This window comes from Ictidomys tridecemlineatus, chromosome 1 (genome assembly GCF_052094955.1).
Source record: "Ictidomys tridecemlineatus isolate mIctTri1 chromosome 1, mIctTri1.hap1, whole genome shotgun sequence".
Lineage (NCBI taxonomy): Eukaryota > Metazoa > Chordata > Mammalia > Rodentia > Sciuridae > Ictidomys > Ictidomys tridecemlineatus.
In genome coordinates this window covers 156,430,233-156,445,374 of record NC_135477.1, presented here as the reverse complement: position 1 = coordinate 156,445,374, position 15,142 = coordinate 156,430,233, and the positions used below count along the sequence as shown (strand labels likewise).

General features: G+C 35.5%; 1 long non-coding RNA gene across 1 annotated transcript; it reads left to right on the top strand.

Annotated features, from left to right (window-relative positions):
* The first annotated feature begins 9,099 nt into the window (after nucleotides 1-9,099).
* Nucleotides 9,100-14,276, top strand: LOC144366567 (uncharacterized). Its single transcript, XR_013425627.1, has 3 exons — nucleotides 9,100-9,210; nucleotides 9,371-9,544; nucleotides 14,176-14,276. It is a non-coding gene; the product is annotated as an uncharacterized LOC144366567 (long non-coding RNA).
* The last annotated feature ends 866 nt before the right edge of the window (nucleotides 14,277-15,142 follow it).

Here is a 15,142-nt window from a genome sequence, read left to right as displayed (position 1 = left end):
CCATTTGACTCAACTGTCCCACTCCTTGGTTTATACCCAAAGGACTTAAAATCAGCATAATATAGTGACACAGCCACATCAATGTTTATAGCAGCTCAATTCACAATAGCTAGACTATGGAGCCAAACTAGGTGTCTCTCAATAGATGAATGGATAAAGAAAATGTGGTACATATAGTCCATGGACTATAACTCAGCTTTAAAGAAGAGAAAAATTATGGCATTTGCCAGAAAATGGTTGGAGTTGGAGAATATCATGCTAAGTTAAATAAGCCAATCCCACAAAACCAAGGATCAAATGTTTTCTCTAATATACAGATGCTAATTCTACAATAAGGCAGGCGGTAGTAGGCAAGAATAGCATTGCCTTAGACTAGGTAGAAGGAAGTGATGGGAGGGGAGGGAAGGGGATATGGGGATAGGAAAGATAGTAGAATGAAACAGACATTATTACTGTATGTATATATGTGAATTCATGACCAATATGATTCTGCAACATGTACACTCAGAAAAATGAGAAATTATATCCCATCTATGTATGATATATCAAAGTGCATAATCAAAGTGAATTCTACTATCAGGTAAAACTAATTAAAACTAATATAAAACACAGTATTGTTGATTAAATAAAATAAAAATGATACTATTAAAAAGTGAAACCAGGCAAGGTAAGCCATGCCTCTAATTCCAGAAACCCAGAACAGAATCAAGAAAAGCACAAGTTCCATGCCAGCCTCAGCAATTTACTGAGACCATGTCTCAAAATAAAAATAAAAATGTCTTCGGATGTATCTTATGGTAAAGTACCTTGGGTCCAATCCCCATTAATTAATAAATAGATTATTAATTACAAATAATCTATCAGCTTGAGAAGAATTTGTATGATGAACATAACTGCACCATTGTTTGGGGCATAGGCATATATATTTATGATTGTTATGTCTTGTTGGTGTATGATTTCCTTGAGCAATATGTAATGCTTAACTTTATCTCTTTTGATTAACTTTGGCTTGAAGTCTTCTTCATTTGATATGAGGGTTGAAACCCCTGCTTGCTTCTGCAGCCCATATGAGTGGTATGATTTTTCCCAGCCTTTCACCTTTGGTCTGTGTATGTCTTTTCCTAGGAGTCTCCTGGAGGCAGCATATTGTTGGGTTGTTTTTTAAATCCAATCTGCTAGCCTATGTCTTTTGATTGGTGAATTTAAGCCATTGATATTTAGGGTTATTATTGAGATCTGGTTTGTATTCCCAGCCATATTTGATTATTTTTGTTATTTACCTTGACTTGATTTTCTTCTTTGATTAGTTTTTCCTTTAGGGTACTACTCCCACCCTCTGATTATTTTCATTGTTGTTTTTCACTTCCTATTCATGGAATATTTTTCCAAGGATGTTTTTAAGTGTCAGTTTTCTAGCTATAAATTCTTTTAACTTTTATTTATCATGGAAGGTTTTTATTTCATTTTCAAGTCTAAAGCTTAGTTTTGCTGGATACAAGATTCTCGGTTGGCACCCATTTTCTTTCAGAGCTTGATATATGTTGTACCAGGATCTTCTAGCTTTCAGGGTTTATGTTGAAAAATCTGCTGTTATCCTAATTGGTTTTCTTCTATATGTAATCTAATTTCTTTCTCTTGTGGCTTTTAAAATTCTCTCCTTATTCTGTATATTGGGCGTTTTCATTATTATGTGCTGTGGTGTGGATCTGATGTGACTTTTTGTATTTGACACCCAGTAGCCTTCTTGAATTTGGATTTCCAATTCATTCTTCATGTTTGAAAAGTTTTCTGATATTATTTCATTGAATAGATTGTTCATTCTTTTGATGTGGACCTGTATGCCTTCCTCTATCCTAATAACTCTTAAATTTGGTCTTTTTATGCTATCCAATATTTCTTGACTGTTCTGCTCATGGTTTCTTATCATTATCACTGTGTGGCCTCTGTTCTTTTCAAGATTATATATTTTGCTTTCATTGTCTGATGTCCTATCTTCCAAGTGGTCTATTCTGTTGGTGATACTTTAATTTGAGCTTTCAATTTGGTTTATTGTTTCTGGATTTTTTTTTGTTATTGTTGTGGTTGTTTTTTTTTTAGAACCTCTATCTCCCTGTTGAGATGATCTTTTGCTTCCTGTGTTTGTTTATGAACCTTTTTGTCAAAGTGATCTTTCACTGCCTATATTTGATCTCTTATATCTTCCTTGAGTTCATAGAACATTATAACCATTTACACCCTGAACTCCTTATCTGTAATTTTTTCTGATGTGGTTGCCAATGATTCTAATGATGTGGTGTCTTGATTTATTTGGGGCATTTTCTTTCTTTTTCTTTTCATGTTGCTCATGTGTCTTCCTTTTCATCTCTGTGGGTCTGGAGTGTTATTGGTTTTACCCTATAGGTTTTTAGTGCTCTTTTAGGGTTCCAAGACCTTTCCTTTGTGGGGTCTTTTCCTTTGTGGGTAAGGACAATGTTAACAGAACCCAATATCAATAATATACCACCCATGAACAACTTGTTGTTATTAAGACATTTACAGTTTAGTCTCAATGTACAGAAATGTTGGATTCAATTATTATCTAAAATATAATCAGTAGTTTTGTAAAAAGGTTTACTGTCTGATGGTGGACAAAAAACTGGGAGTAGAGTATAAGATGATATCCTGAGGAGGTAGAATGTGAGGATATAGAGTTAATATACCTTAGGAAGTGTAAAGAAGAAATCTAATGGAGAGGGTTAGTAGCAAAGGAATAGACAGGAAGTAATTTAGGGTAGACAAGTACTTGAGAAGACAGTGGAGTACATAAACCAACATATATATATTTAGAAAAATGCACATGTTAAAATAGCAAATTATGGAAGGGGAAAGAAAAATGAAAGAAGAAAAAGGAAAAGAAAAAATGAGATACAACAACTCTATACTATATTATTCAGATGACTCAGTCCTCTAAGTCCTATTTCATGCAAAGTTCTTGTTTTCACATATGGAGGGGATGTGAGGGCCGGAGGATAGAAGAGTAGAAGAGGGGAAAAATTCTCAAAGGAAGAAACCGAGGTTGTTGCTAATTTTAGAGATCTGTATCATTCCTGCTTCTCTTCTCATCCAATGAAGGGGTTTTCTGTTGTAAGCTGGTGTCTTTGCCCTCAGGAGGGTGGAGGTAACCAGGGTGAAAAGATTGGTCCTGGTGCAGGGATTCTGGAAGCAGGGAGTTGCACCTGCCAGTCCCTACAGGAAGACTGCACCTCATGAGTCTCTTTTGTGGGGTCACTTCTATGACTTGAGCACCTGGTACTATCTCCCTATCTTGCATGGAGATTCCCCAGTTCCTTTTCTCTCTGTTAGGCTCCAAACGTTCATCCTTTCTCCCTTAGCAGTTCTCAATTGAGGAGCCTCTCACACAAGGGCTCCCATGGGAAACTCCCTGGTCGCACTGCACACCTGTTTTAGGCAGCTACTGTGTTGGGTTAAAAATGCTAAAGAGGGGGGATGTTGGGATTTTGGTACCTGGCTGCGAAGATCTGATCTGGGAGCTGCCCCCAAATAATATGGTGAGACTGTTGAGCCAAGATGGAGGCAGTCTTCTTTCAGTGCCAGGGTATCTGGTGAGGTGGGGGAAGCTGGATGATGGTGTTGTGCTGTTGGTAAGTAGCAGCTGAGTGACCTACATGGGAGTAGAGCAAAGTCTTGGAGATCTGCAGATGTGTTGATAGGTGATTCTGCTAAGGTGCTCATGAGCCCTGCTTTGGCTAGAACTTGGAGCTTTGGGTTCTACTCAAATGCCAAATGTCCTGCTCTAAAACTGAGGCCCAGAACCCTGTGCAGGGTCACAGTGCTGGTGATTTCTGCAGAGAGCAGGTGTATAGGAGTCTTCTAACACTCTCAGAGATGCAGTATTCTGAGTAGGTGAGATCTGGATCACAGAGCGATCCAGAATGTTGCCTCCCTCTAGCCCTCCATCTTCCTCCCTCATAAATAAATAAATATCAGTGGAAAAAAGTCTTTCCTAAGCTTTACATCTTGCCCTGTGATCCACAATAAATCATGGACTGATTTAAAATGGGAAATTAAATAGAAGAAAAGAAAGCATATAAGGAAAGCTAGTCCAAAGGGAAGGGGCAGGGGCAAGCAGAAATGCTTTTTATTATATCTGGAGAATTTACTGGCTTCTCCCCAAAAGTTTGTGTCTCTGTTACTGTATGTGCTAAATTCCCCTAGAGCCATGCTAGGAACCAGGTGGATGTGGGAGGGATATATAGATTTGAGGAGACTGTGTTATGCTAGTTTACTTAGAGACCAAGCATTCATAATCCTGATGTTCTGATCTACCCAGTTATCAGCCTCTGGTGTCTGGAAGGCTGCAGAGCAGGTACCCTGGACAAGTTCAGACTTTGAGCCATCACCTGGAGCCTCATCTCAGTGTCCTCATCCTTCATGGAGGTAAACAACTACAGCTTGGAAAGGGCAGCTGTCTTGGAGGGGGTATCCCCAGTAACACAGGGACATTCTTAGCCTGTGGGTGTCTGCTCCAGCTCAGGCAGGGTACTTCCTGGCATACTACAGGGCATGCAACATTATGGAAAATCTCAAGCCATGACTTTGAGCTGCCTAGGACGCTAGAACCCAGGGACTCCAAAGAAGAGCTTGGCCAGAGCATAGCCCCCAAAGAGAGTGAGCCCAAACTTCACTCTACCCTCTTTAAACTGCAGACTTGCCCCTGGGTCTTGGGGATTCCAGGTGGCCTGCCATGAATGTTGGGTGCAGCAGGGTGGCCTTGGATATAGTGAATCTACATGCCACAGATTGTCCTTCCATAAGCTCAGGTAGGTCTTCTCCTTGCACCATGCTCAGTAAGTTTTGTTTTGGCACCACGAGGCTTAAATTTCATCCAGCTCTATCTCTGCTGCTTGCTGCTGCTACTGCTGTTCCTGCAGCAGCGGCAAGCTGTGATGTTAAGGTGAGACTTTCCTTCCCCCACCAATATTGGGATGTATTGGGCCTGAGGCAACCACTTTTACTTCCGCTCTAGCGCCACCCATAATACTGCATATCCTACACTTCCATCTTCTACTGGACAAAAGAGCCAATAGCTGACTAGTAGGTGGTTGAGTCTTCCAGGAGCCAATCACTGCTGGCCTAGCTGATTCTATCCAGCAAGAGGCCATGCCCCCCACTAACAGTTCTGTTTATTGGTGTTGCCTGGCAACGCCTATTTTCCGGTGGAGAGATACTAATCTCCCAGCGGCTGGCTATACTGTTGGGCGCTTTGCAGCGATTTATTTCAGCTAATCTTTAGTTCAAAGAATCCGAGTTGGAGGCAGAGGAAGCCCCCATGGGGAGCGAGTATCCAATGCCTCACAATGACATCGGCCTGGAGGAAAATTGTTGCCTACCGATCGGAAAATAAGATTTACAAATTTCACGAGGCTGTCAGAAATGGTGACTTACCTCGAGTGAAATATTTCCTAGCTCGTGGAGGTCACGTTGATGACACGGACAGAAAGAAAAGGTATGGGATCTGGGAAGTCAGGGGCTGAAGGACAAGGGGCCAACTGGGGAAAGCAGGGTAATGGGTCTTCACTATTGAAGCTGTGCCCATGGGGGCAGAGCAGGAGGGAGACCGACCCTTCTTTCAACAGGATACTTGACTTTCATACCCCCATGGAGCTTCTGTACCAGGCACCTGCAAACCTTGGAGGTCTAGCACCCATGCAGACTTAATGAGCTGTAAAACAAAAAAAAATCTGTAGCTGGTTTCCCAGGGGAATATAATTCCTAATTGTTAAACTAATTGTTAACGATTAAGTACATACAGCGGTTTATTGTTAATGTACACACTTTCACAATAGGTCACATACATTGCAGAAAAATACATAATGAGAAAAAAATATTACTCATAATATAGCAACAAGAGGGCTAAAAAAATTCTTCAAATAGAACCCACTACCTGTTGTCTACTGAGGAACCTTTATTAGAACTCTTTGAATTAAGAACATGGCTCCAATTTGTTGTTGTTCTTTTGTTTTTTACCTTAATTCGCACTAGTACATTTAGGAGAAACACTTTCACTCCTCACTAGATATTATTTATTTCTCACATGCTTAACTCATTAGTTCATCGAATTCTGAAGGATAACTTGATGTCATCTTCATTAGCCAACCAACTTCATAACAAGGCTTGTTGAATAGCCCCGATTTTTTTGCAAATATTCCATTCACTTAATTTACTTTTCAAGGGAGCAGACAATAGAGTTCACTGGCAGCTTTCCCACTTTCCAAGCATCAAACACATGTTGCTTTTCTAATTTTGTACACTTCGGGCAGATTACACTTTTAAAAAATGTGCCAAAAGCTTTCTACACAAAATTGTTGATTCCCCTGTTCCAATATACTTTCTGTAGTTATCTCTTAGTGTTTATTTGTTTATTTAAACAGAGAGAGCAGAGCATTGGTCCACAGGATCAGGCAGTGCAGGCCTTCAGTCAGAAGAACAAGAGAGCAGCAAACAGAAGGTTCCCAGGCTGCACAAGCTGCCTGCTTCTCCCCTAATGTCCCTTGCTCTGCCTTGTTCTCAAGGGACAAAGGCTATCCATAGTAGGTCTGTGCCCTGGTGACAGTATTTGTGAAAAGGAATATTCATTGTCTCCAATGTGTGAGCTCTTTCTATGGTTACCAATTTCACAATAATTTTAAAATAAAAAATTAATTAAAATATCAGGGTTATAACATTTTTGAGTCCCACCTGCATGCAGTATTTAAGATCATGATGACACTACAAAAATGTTTATGTAGTAGACAAAGTCTTGCCAATCTGGGTATCAAAATACATTGTAAACTTTTATGAATTACTTCTTTGCCAACAGCCAAAATATAAGTGAGTACATCAGGATAAAATACAAAACATGAAAATATCTGAAAGTATATTTAGTATACTAGAATAGGTGAGTAGAAACATATACTTTCTACATGTTGCACAGAAATTACCATCAAATCATCTACAGAGTAAGTACAACTTCTCTGCAACCTCAAAATTTTGAAATATATTTCATTTCTTGTTAAATTAAATTCCTTCTCTTACCAGAAGCACAAATATTATTTTCCTATGTTCATATTTTTCTTGAGCATCTGGAAAAAGAGTACTTTGTTCAATATAAGTCATTTTGGCTTTAGGAAACTCAAGGCCATGCATTCAATCCTCAGCACCAGAATTAATTAAATAAATACATAAATGAATAAATAAATAAATAAATAAAAGATTATAAAAAGAGGAAAAAAGGAAGTCTTCTTTTAAGTTCTTTCTTTCCTAGGAAAGTTCTTGCCAATATAAAATGTATAAAGAGGCATTTGTGTTTTCTCCTAGTACATTTCTATGTAGAAGCAAAGGGGAACTTTTCATCTGTGCTTATAGATATTATTACATTTCTTATAGATATATTTTAATACATACATGCAATTATAGGTTACCAATTCTGTTTTAGTGCCATGCTGATAAGAAAGAGAACAAGTAATAAAGATTATTCCTACTGCCAAATTATTGCTTTCCTTCATAATTTTTGCTTTAAAAAACTGAACTCAAGTATACTTATCTGTTCTTTTATTTTATTCATTTATACCCATACTCTGAATACCTAGTATGTGATTGACATAATGACTCTTAAGACTCTTCCTTAAAAGCTTTATGTTTGATTGATCAGAAATTTAAAGCTTCAGAGATAGGACTCAATTTCAAGTAAAACTTTTCCTCTTCTATTTCAAACAGAAGCACTCTGGTGGTAGGAAATTGTAAACTGCCCATTTTTAAAGTTAAGACAGTGTTAAAAACTTAACATTGGAAATACCTGATTTATGTATATCCTGTAAATCTAAATATTGAATAGATTGAATAATGCTAATTCTTTTGAGTCCTACATTTCCTTTAGCTTTAAATTACTTTAAAAAAAGAAAAGCAAGGATTACTATGGTTTTAATTGGGTCTTTTATTATTGTTTTATCATTCATCTCTCCTTACCTATAGTATTTTTAACAACTAAAATTAATTTAAATGCCACTCATATGACTATAACCACTGTAGGCCTCTTGTGTATATCACATTTCACTTAAGGTAAGGTACTGCCTGATGGTCCTTTATTTCATGTATGAATAAAAAAATTGAATGCTGCCATTATACTCGTAGTGGCTTTCCAATGTCAGTGATGTCAAAATGATAGAAAAAAAAGAGCATCTAAGAGTCATTGAAATACATAGTCCCTACAAGATATTTGTAAAATCACTATAATAGTACTTCTTCATTAAGTGAAATACTCTGTTGATTCATAGTAATGGTAATAATTACAATAGCCAACAATTATTGAGCTGTTGATTGTGCTAGAAACTGTTCAAACATTTTACATAGATTTTAATTTTAAGCATCATACTATCATCCAAGTAGGTAACTACTAATTTTAATCAGTATTTTATTGAAGATAAAATTGATGGATAGGAGAACTAAATAGCATGTCACAGAGGTTAAAGTAGAATTCAAGCAAATGTTGAGCTAAATTTAAGGTCTATGTTTTTTCTAGGCAAGTAGGACACTCTGGGATGGGATATAGCTCCATGGTAGAGACTTTATCTAGGAGGCTCCAGGTCCTGGTTTCTATGCCAGCACCAAAAATCAATCAATCAATCAATCAATCAATCAATCAATCAAAAATAAAAGATCAATGGGACCAGACCCAGTAGCTCATGCCTATATTTCTAGTTACTTGGGAGAATGAAGCAGAAGCATGGCAAGTTCAATGATAGCCTGGGCAACTTATGGAGACTCTGCCTCAAAATTTAAAAAAATCATAATAATTAAAATGGGTTTAGGATATTGCTCCTGGATTGAGTGCTCCTGGCTTCAGTCCCTAGCAGTATCCAAAAAAGACAGAAGAAGAAGTCAACAGAATAGGCTGATCATTTATTAATTTAGTGTGTACTAACAGCTAGTAAATATTGTTCTTTCTTTAGAAAATAGTGGAGGACTTGCATACTATTTAATGTTGATAATTGAATAAATAATCATGTATTTTGAGAGGATGCTTTATGAATTTCTAACAACGCCTCTTGCCTTCATAGGACTGCTCTACATTATGCCTGTGCCTTTGGCCACCCAGAATTGGTGGCTTTCTTAGTGAAGAATAAATGTAATATTCACCTCTGTGACCGTGATGGCAACACACCATTGATGAAGGTAGATGTAGCCAAGGATATCTGCAGAAAAAAAAAATGATAGAAATGCTTAGAAGAAAAATTGATTAATTCTATTTAATATGATTAATTAGTAAAACAGATGAAATGTTTTTCTTGGATTGTCAAAATTTACAGTTTATTTCTTGGTATAAACCCAACAGGCCCTACAATATCTGGAAGAGAAATGTGCAACTATCCTTCTAGAAAATGGTGCTGATCCAAATGCTCACAACAACCAAAATGAAACTCCTCTTCACTTTGCTCTTTCTCTGAAGAAAACATCACTAGCAGAAAAACTGCTTTCACTCAATGCAAATATAGAAGCCAGAACTACGGTATATAACAAAGATGATTATTTCCAAAATATTTAAAATATGTTTGTTTTAAGTGTGACATTTTTCAACAAATGTGGATTTTTAAGCAGGGTTTTATTGATCAGAATAGTAATAGTTGTTGAAATTTCTGTCCATCTTCTTCTTTATCTCATGAATTTATTTAATTTACATCTAAGCATTGTGTCCATATTTAAAATTAAGATGACTGATGCAGAAATCTGGAATCTAGGCTTCTTCTAAGAACCAAATGAGGTCCCCTTTGAGCCATGTTACTGTGTGGTGTGGTGGACAGAGAGTGCCTCCTAATAGCATAGATGAGTGTTCTCTAGTTTGCGGCTGGCAAAATGTAGCATTCGCTCAGATGATCTGTTTTCCTCAATAAATAAATATACATAAATAATTCATACTTTTCTTGATATTTTTATCAATTAAAAATAATTTGAATTGTATAACAAACTATAAAAATATTTGAAATGGGATTAAATTTTAGAATTTAGAAATTGGCAATTTTCTTTCTTTTAAAATCATTATTATAGTTTTATAATTATACATGGTACTTTGTTTACTTTGACAAATTTATGTGCATGGGCCCCGATTTTCCTCTCTTTTGTTCCTCCTCGGATTCTTGTTGATAGTTCAGGGGATTTATCTCCTCGCTTCTTTGGGTTAAAGTAATGTCAGGGAATGTTTAGTTCAGCAGTACATTTTTTAACCTGTGAATTCTTTGTGTCCCTGTGGCTTCTCAACATACCACAGAATAGGGTTCAAAGAAATAGTAGTGATAACTGTTCCAAATAATATACCACAGAGTTAACGTTAATACCTAGATCCTGCTCTGATGTCTCAATATTAATGTAGCCATAAAGAGGAGTAGTGAATTTAGCAATTGTCAAATTATAAACAATATCCATGAACTACCTGTGGCTTTAAAGCCAATAGCAGGTGTCAGTCATATAACCTACAATACTAATGATTGTATTAGCATTAAAGGTGGGGGGGCAGGAGCTACAATGTTAAAAATGCAGTTAAGTAGAAAAAAAGAAATGTCTTACAAAGTTAGTTAATATTTATAAGAAAGTGAACAGAGAGAGTGCAGAAGATATTTGGCAGTAATGTTTAGAAGAAGATAAGGAAAATAGAAGAACAAAGGTATTGGGAGAGAGGGAGAGAGAACAATAGAATTTGGTTGTTACCAGAAGATAAGAGAAAATGAGAGGGCTGGGATGTTTATGCAGTCGTGGAGCACTTTTCTAGCACATATGAGGCACTGCATTTGATCCTCAGCACCACATAAAAAACAAATAAATAAAATGAAATATTATGTCCATCTACAACTAAAAATTATGTACTGAAATTATGTATAACTTTTAGTTATGTACTGATAGAGCAAAGAAAGTGGGTGTTAACCTCTTCCTGCTTTTTTTGTTACTAGTTGGAGTGGCCTAAGATTGAAGCTGTTTTACATAAGAGATATTTTCTTCTTTCCTGCATGAAGTGGGATGAGTTAGTAGTGTCCATTAGGACCAGTTTGATGCACTCCTGGGCTACCACTTCTGCAGCTTTCTTTAAGGGATTTTCTAGCTGCTGGCACTGAGATCTAGTTGGCCTCAGGTCTAATTAGGTTTTGTTGCACCTGGCTTTCTTTGAAGAAACTAGATTGACCTACTCTTAGGCTACACAGCAGCCAATTTCTTCAATGGATCTGGTTCTCAGAAGCCTCCCAAGAAATCTAACTGTGGTTCATGGGGGATGATTCTACACTCACTGGACTACCAGAGCATAGCCTTTCTGGATTTAGTCCTTGTCTGCATTCCCCCTCAACCACTCATATTGTTGGCCCCTTTCAGATGGTCTTTGAGCTGCCAAACACAAAGGAGAAATGAATAGAACTCCCCTTTCCCCTTCCAACAGAGGATGATTTTTAAGCATCTAGTGCAGTCTCTGGATCACATGAGTTTAGGCAGTGTTTCTGATGTGAGATTTCTCTGAATCAAGAAATTCCAAAAATGCAGCTTGCAATGCAACCTCCTTTACTCCCCCTTGTAAGTCAACAAGTCTATGCCAAATCCACTTCTGGCAGCCATTGGTCATGGGCAATGGCAGTTTCTTTCTTCAGTTTTCTTAAACTCAAATTTTGGAATCCCTAAGTCTCTTTGAATGTCCAATATTTAATTTTGGTGAAATTTCTCCTTTACCTACCTAGGCTGAGAAGCTGTATACCCACTTATTTTGTCTTTTAACACAGCACAGCTTGGAATGCAGCTTCCTTTATTCTTCGATCTTCTTCCAATTCTCATAAATTAGAATTTTAAACACATTTTCTTATGTATACTATAAAAATCATATTCCCATTGGAATTTTTAAAGCCTGTTTAGGTTACACATTGTTATAAATTTTAAAAAATTATTCACACTGCAAGCAATACTATCTCTTTCTCTTCAGTTTTGTCCTAGAAAAATGCAAAAGATTTAGTGTCTTTCATTATGCAAAAAACAGTTCATCGATATAGATCACTATGAAGCTCATCAATTTGCAAAATTTCTGAGTTACATTTTGCCTCAATTTATAAATTGTTTTAAGTAGCAACAAAAATGACATAAGATTAAAAGAATCTTGAAAACCAGATGTTCATTAGGGTCCCAGGATTACCATTAAAACTGAGGATATATGTTATGATCTTATTTTTTATTAGATTGTAATAGTTATACATAGAAGTTGAATGCATAGTAGTATATATAGTCATTGTTATACTTAGTAGTTTTGTCGGGTTTATCCCAACAAAATTATACATGCATGGAATTTGATTACAGTTCAAGATTCAATTCCTTTCCTGACCCTCTCTCCCTCTGTCCTTCCTGTCCTTCATTGTTCTCTTTCCTCTACACTGATAGACATATGCTCCTTTCTCTATTTATTTAGTTTTGATTGGTTCTTTTTACTTAAACAGAAAGATGACATTTCCTGTGGTATATTTATATATGTACATGACATAATTTTTGAAGAATTCATTATTTGTTGACTCTCCTTTGTTATCCTTCTACTTGGCCCCTCCATCTTCTCCTACTACACTACTGATCTTCCCTGTATCTTTTTGATATCTTATCCCTCCTTCCTCCTTTTCTTCATTTTACCCTAGCTTCCACATATTAGAGAATACATTCAACCCTTGAGTTTCTGAGTTTGTCTTTTTTTCATTTAACATGATATTCTCCATTTCGACAAATTAACTAGCAAATTCCATAATTTAATTATTTTTTATGGGTGAGTAGAATGACATTGTGTATACATACAACAATTTCTTAATCTTTTCATCCCTCAGTGGGCATCTGGGTTGATTTTATAATATAGTCATTAAGAATTGGACTACTATAAACTTCAAGTAGCTATATCAATATAGTATGCTGATTTTAATTCTTTTAAAAAATAACCAGGAGTGAAATATCTTGGTTCTATTGTGGTTTGATCCCAAGATTTTTTTAGGAATATTCAAACTGCTTTGCAGAGTGAATATACTAGTCTTCATTGTTTCCAATGATGTACAAATGTTCCTTTATCCACACAACCTTGCCAGCATTTATTGTTGTTTATATACTTGCTCATTACCATTCCAATTGGAGTGATATTAGCCCTTATTGTAGCATTTCTTTGATTGCTAGAGATGTTGAACATTTGTTTATATATTTGTTGTTCATTCATTTTCTTCTTTTGAAAAATGTCTCCTCAGTTCTTTTGCCCATTTATTGGAATAGGTTGTTTTGGGGGTATATTGTTTTCTGTGTTATATATTCTGGATATTAACCCCTATCAGTTGAGTAGATGACAGACTTTCACTGATTCCCAGGGAGAATATATTTTTGATTTCATCTTTATAACATGGAAGGTAAATATTTTTTATCTAATAATAGCAGAAAACAAGATTCAATTCCTTTCCTTTAAGAAAAAAGTAGCATAGTGTACTCAAAGTCTATTCTTTCAATTCAGAGCCCACTTCTTTTGTGAACAATTTGGAGCACAAGTGCCTGATATTGTATGTGGGATTCTGACACCATAAATGGAATAGAATCAAGAGGACTCGAGTAACATGAAGAAAACTTCCATGTTATTGGAAAGCATATACCTGCAACTTTAGTTCTTCACATGTAAATGTTTGCTATGAAAAATCAATGTCAAAGAAGTGTTAAGCAATAGTAAAGATATTTCTGTAGTACTGGATATATAATGCACAGTCTTGTAAAAATTCTCTAACAGTGAATCAAGGAACCTTTCTGATAAGGGCTGGTATTTCTGGAAAAGTATGTATTCTTTGGTATGTAGATTAATAAACCGTGATATAGAGTTAAAAATTGGCTTATTAAATAAAATATTTAAATCCTTTACTAATTGTTTTAGAGTACAGGGCTATTGAGAAAAGAGGTCTCTGTCTTCAAGAAATGACTAGAGTTTATGTGGCCACTCTTAAGTAGAGGAAAGACATTGCAAAGTTAAGAGTCAGAAAATATGAAAGTGAAATGAGATGAGAAGGAAGAGGTTACTCTTAATTTATATTATTTTTATATTCTTATGTTCAGACAGCAGTTTATAAGAGGTTCAGTTCAGTTGAATAATTTTGAAAACTTTTTGTTGTTTTCCAGAGGGGCTATACACCACTTTTACTTGCCATAGAGCAAAACAGACAGCAGATGGTTGAAACATTAATTCAGAACAAAGCAAATATACATGCAGTTGACCAGAATGGAAGGTATAGTACTTTATATACATATTATATATATATATATATATTATTTATATAGTAACAATCGCTCAAGGAAAAATGACTAGTTTAATGGGAAGGTCAATATTAACATATTTAGAAAAGATTGATATAAAAAACAAACCACAATTAAGGTAAAAAAATCAATTATTCAAAGTGAGAAATACAAATAAGTATATTAATATGATTTAAAATTATTGGCAGATATCTGTTATTGGTTTATTAGGCACACGATTTTGTATTAACTAAAAAGTTTTACTATTACTATTAATTTTGTAAAATATGAAGTTTTAGTTTACATTTTGGTTTCTATTATATTTTTAACTTCTGTGTCTGATTTATTTTTCTTTTAGAAAAGATGTATTGATCATAAATAGGCATTGGAAATTATTTTTTTTTATTTGATTGACTGTTCTAAATTACTTTCCTTGTAGAATATTTATGTTAATTTATTCCTAAGTGTTTATTAATTGCTACTGCCAAATGCTGTTCATTTTTAACATATTTTGGTGCTTTGCTTTTAATTGGAAGGTACAGAGGGAAGAAAGTAGCTTTAAAGGAATAAATATTTTCTTTAATAAAGATAAGGCATAGGCAGGTTTTAAAGAGAAAAAAAAGCCTTAGATTCTCACACAATTGGTTTTTATTCCAAGCTTTTGTAGTACATCACCTTAAAAACAATACTTATGACTAAATATATTTCCTGATATAAAAAATAGGATAATACATGCTTGAAGGATGATTGTGAAATTGTACATATTGCATTACATTCAAAGTTTAGCAAATACTTATCAGTACCATTAATTGAAATAATGACTATTATTTTTATTATTATTATTAGTGTGCAA